This window comes from Tachypleus tridentatus, chromosome 6 (assembly GCF_004210375.1).
Source record: "Tachypleus tridentatus isolate NWPU-2018 chromosome 6, ASM421037v1, whole genome shotgun sequence".
Taxonomy (NCBI): domain Eukaryota; kingdom Metazoa; phylum Arthropoda; class Merostomata; order Xiphosura; family Limulidae; genus Tachypleus; species Tachypleus tridentatus.
This window is the reverse complement of record NC_134830.1, coordinates 139,754,875-139,760,567: the sequence shown is the minus strand read 5'-3', so window position 1 is coordinate 139,760,567 and position 5,693 is coordinate 139,754,875.

The following is a 5,693-nucleotide window of genomic DNA, read 5'->3' as shown; positions in this document are numbered from 1 at the left end:
ACCGTTAGAGGTCACTTTTTAATATGTTATTTTAAATTTCATTTTATAATTCTTCATTAATTTTTAAAGGAAAAACAAGATAGCTTAACAATTATCGTACGAGATTCATATTTCATTTTATATTAAAAATCACAATAACTGGTAGTGTTAGTAAAATATGTTTTAATAATTTTGATAATGAAGTTTAAAAAACAACTTTTATTTTTAAGATAATAAAGAAAAACATTTTTTATTTCAGCCAACTCAACGTCATTGCAGCTTCATTAGCATAACAACCTAAATGCAGTTCTTGTACTACTAGCTTTGATAAAACCACAATGGCGACACGTTGACTGAAATAAAATATTTTATAAAATTATCAATCGAGGAATGAAGATCGTTTTTTATAACTTTTATTACCCAAATGTTATCGAATTATTAGAAACTTGCATTAATACTCAATATGTGTTACTTCAAGATAACTGTTTTATGATGATAATTTTCTTTGAAGTACGCGAACTTACAGGGTTTTTCATCGAAGAATATTTTATTATCACGTATTTAATTACACGTATTATTTGGTGAAACTCCCAAATCAACTATTGAAAAAAATAAATAACACAATCAGGTTTTGTGGTCTTCAAAATAGAGTAAAGTGTCAAAGTGAGCATTAATAAAACTCTCTTTGCTGACGTGAGTTCTCGTGTTCAAATGATAACTGTGTATACTATTATAGCTTTTTCTTTCTTTTTTTTTTGTATATTCTAGTAAATCGAATGACGTAGAGAGATGAAAACTTAAACCGTCCTCTAAAATCAGAGGCCTGGCATGTCCTTCCGGTTATGGCCCTCGGCTGGCAATTTGCGGGGTGTTATAATATTGTGTCGAATTTCGTTATTTATTGATAAAGAGTGACTCAAGAGTTGGCGGTAGGTGGTGTTAACTAGCTGGCTTCTCTCTAAACTATCACTCGAAAATTGAAGAAAAACCAAAAAACATTTCATTACAGGAGACCTCTAGTTTGTAAATTAATTGATACGAGCTGGAGAATGAATTTAAATATATATATATATATATATATTCTGAAGAAAAAGTAAAATCTTCTTGACATGGCACTTCGAAACAAAAGTTTCTCTCTCTGTAGAAAGCGTTATACATGAACACTACTGCTATATAATTATAAATGCTACATCATTTCAGCAAGTGTTCTTCAGTACTTTGAATGGCCACTTCTCATTTAACGTTATCTAACTTACTTGGACACAAATAAATATTGTCTACATAAGAATTTCTATTTCTCTTGATAGCATCACCACAAATTAGCGTTTGACGTTTGTTTTCTGGCCTCTTGGTATCATATAAACCTATTTAAAATCAAATTCAAAACAAACATTTAGCTTTAGAAACAATCAACCGTGCTTTACTAGCATATGTCAAACTTTTGATTAGGATATGAAAGAAAAGCCATCACAAAAACAATTATTTTGTAAGTTTCTCTTAATCCTCATCCGGACTGGTAGTTACTGTCTGAAAATATATCTAAAAAGTGTTAGTCCAATCCCTAAGTCGAATAGTTCAATTGTCAAAACAATATGAAAATATAACTTTTTTTCAGCAAAAAGAAATTCACAAAATTTACAATAAATGTGATTAATGTATTTGTTTAGAGCAATAGAAAAGGCACCTAGCTAACAGAACACATCACCAGCTTTTGTCTTAATGAATATCAGAATTTTAGGACCATTATCTCTATAATGCATTCATGGCCTGAAAGTTCAGAGCCCGAATTCTATTTTTATTTTGATGGTACGGGGACGAGTACATTGGAATCATAATCCTACACAACAATTATTAATAAGTTTAAGTGATTTCACTACCTCCTGTTCCAAAAAAACATAAATCGTAACATAAATCTATGCAAAAATCAGAATATGTCATATTAGATATTAAATTTTAAAATAAATCTATAAGAAAGCAAAATAATAATTTGCACATATTAATAGCTCCTCTCATATAAAAAGTTTTGAAAAACAAACAGAAAAGAAAAATTCGATTAGTCGAAGAAAGTAAATATTTGGTTAATTACCAACATGTAACAATTATTTACGATTTTAAATATCAGTTAAGATTTTAAGCTTTAAAAAGAGATAACAGATGGCACTCTAAAGCTAATTTTCCTCCGGGTTTTTTATGTGAACAAGTTCAACTGCCGTAAATAAATACTCCGATTGAGAAGTGTTATACATTTTGCTCGTTTTGTGATAAACATCTACATTTCGTTAAAATGTATCCCAAGTTATGAAAAACAAATTAAGGTTAATTGAAATATTTTTATAGAATTTCAGAAAAGCAAACAAAACACGTTGAGAAACTTTAAAATGTCCAAGACCAGTAAGGGCACTGAATTGATTTTTTATAATATTATCTCAATTTTTGACTTTCAACGTTTCCGAAATTTTCAATTTGTATATTATTTACAGAGTCATCAAAAGTACTCCTAGCGGTGGGTTGTCAAAGTAAAATAGGGGAAGCAACTAATTAACTACAATCATTGAATTAGCAATATATTAAGTGATGTTTTTTATGGCTTTGGTGTCGATGAAGAAATCGATAACACAACAAAGTGGATTTAAAACGGTTTTGCTGTATAATCGTGTATATAGATTACGTAAGTTGTGCATGGCGAACGATGAAAACCTGCAGGAGTGATGGAAAATTAAAATAATTGAAACTGGTAGACCAAAATCGCAGTAAAATCAGCACGTGTTTTTATAGAAGAAATGTAACACATGAATGGTTTTCGCCACATTTTTAAGTCGAATCTTTTGATTGGTTGCTTCAGGAGTCATGACTTCAGAACAGCTATCTTATGATAAAAAATAAATAATATATCATTAGAAACCACATACTGGTCGTCATGGTTATTTCATAAATGGTTACCAAAATACCGCTTAATACAATGTATATTTTGTTATTGTTGTTAAACCCAAAGCTACGTAAGGGACTATTTGTGTTAAGCCCACAGCACGTATCAAAATCAGATATTTTGGTGAATTAATATTATAAACTAGATTATTTACATAAAAAAAAAACGATTTGTAGCTAGTCAAAATCACGAATCTATGATTTGCGAGTATACAGTATAGACACAAGTCACTGCGCATGTTTGTTTGTTTGTTTGTTTTTTTGCTATTTTATTTAGTTGATTGAATATTCAATTCATACGGGTTTATAATTGAAGGTGATCAGATCACGTGACCGACTCTAACATTAACCACTCTTTATACTGATTGGTTTCAGTTTAGAGAGAGAGAAGATCAAACGTTCACAAGGGTAGAGTTGTATTTTATTCTTGTATATTACGCACGTGAAAATAAGGTGACGTCTAAGGTCTACGAGCAATAAAAACAAACGCAGTCTCAATGTACGAGTTCGTAATCGACCCTGAAACAACTGGCAATATTAGATATTTGCTTACAGCAAGCTTGACCTAGAAACAGGAAAACATAGGAAATATGAAGTCTACATGGTAACTAAGCGTGCAGTTAAACTTCAGTACAAAGTGGGCTTTTAGTTGTTTGATCGTTTTGAACATTCGCGGACATCTACACAAAGACTATTTACACCAGGTGTCCCTAATTTTGAAATAATAGATTAAAGAGAAGACAGATAGTCAACAGTACCTACCGTAAACTCTAAGCCTAATCGAATACTTGGATTTGACTATCACTCTTATAATACATCCAAAGCAGCACAATACAAACGTGAAATCTTGGATTCATAACCACAGGGCTAGTGTCAGGCAGAACAACAACAACACTTATTTGCTAAATATATGTTCTACAGTGATATTAAATGTTTTTTGCATGGAAAGAGAAAAATCTTAATTACTTTATAAAGTACAACACGCTCTGGTTGTTTCTTTCAGAATTTCTACGCTACGCAATAAATAGCCGTTCATAATTTTAAACTTAGAAGCTAGAGAAACGTTTCCCCCTCTTTTCGGTACCAGATACCAGTTCGATGCCCCCTAAACAGTCACAAACCATTCAAAAACAAAACCATCACGATTTACATGTAAATATTCTGTTGGTTTGGTTTTGTGAAATCCAACGAATAGGGAAACACAATTCATACGAGTTTGTTTCGTTTTGAATTTCGTGTAAAGCTACTAGAGGGCTATCTGCGCTAGCCGTCCCTAATTTAGCAGTGTAAAACTAGAGGGAAGGCAACTAGTCATCACCACCCACCGTCAACTCTTGGGCTACTCTTTTACCGACGAATAGTGGGATTGACCGTCACATTATAATGCACCCACGGCTGAAAGGGTGAGCATGTTTGGTGTGACGGGGATTCGAACCCGCAACAATTCACATAAATCGGTTAAGAATCGCGATATTTGAATTAATAGACAGCACCAACAGCCATCTTTAGCTAAAACGGGAGGCGAACCTTGGCTCCTAAGTTCCCCTGCCCGTCACACTAACCACAAGACCACATTTAGTCTGATGATTATTTGTTATTCGACAAAACACAATTGAGAAAATGGCGTTAAATATGAAATTGCCAGAAACTTTCAGTACAACAAATAAGTTTGTTTCGTCGTATTCCGTGTAACTTTCATTGCTCCCAAGGGTATCGAGCCCTGAATTTTAGCTTTATACGCTTCCTGATGAATATTGCATCGCCACACATGCGCAGTTAAACACAGATATATACTGTACATTACGGTGATTTTTGTCAATGGTACTACGTACCTTGTAATTATATACAAATGTCGCAAGGAAATAAGCGATAACAGACACATATTAGCCGTTTATTGCTACACTGATTTATAGTTTTTTATTAATGTGCTGTGACGTGAGATGGGTGCCAGGCTCTATATATTGTAAGAGAAATATTTAACGTTTGATCGTGATTACTAAATAAGACAATTAATTTTGTGTAAAAGCTTGATAAGAAAACATAGGAGAAGTGTTATTGTATTATATCTGATCTGAGTATTTTTGTAAAGAGGTGGGAGTCAGTTGGTTTTTCAGTTTAATTACATATAATATCCACTACTATGTACAAATAGCACTAATTTTCTGAGGTAGATGTGACAACCGAACGGTTGGCATAGAGCAAGCAAAACGAAACACTGTAATATATAAAATTATCGACAGTTTTGTAGTTGTAAGTACTGTTGCTTTGAGTCATAACTTATTTACTGTAATAAATATTGTAATGATAACATTTGGATTACACTTTGTTGGCATAAAATTGCATAAACTGAGATCATCTGATTTTGTGACCGAATGTCGTGGGGGTTGCTGATTAAACGCAGTATATTTTAAAAACAAACACTTGTAGGTGACAAACAACAAACTTTCTTAGTCGTTTGTGTGAACACTTAACATTTCCATCTCATGTAGACACAATAGCTAGCTAATACAAGGTGTTCATTTATTTCTATTTAAATTCTCTTCTCTCTCTTCTTTGGCCAAGCGCGTAAGGCGTGCGACTCGTAATCCGAGGGTCGCGGGTTCGAGCCCGCGTCGCGCTAAACATGCTCGCTCTCCCAGCCGTGGGGGCGTTATAATGTGACAGTCAATCCCACTATTCGTTGGTAAAAGAGTAGCCCAAGAGTTGGCGGTGGGTGGTGATGACTAGCTGCCTTCCCTCTCGTCTTACACTGCAAAATTAGGGACGGCTAGCACAGATAGCCCTCGAGT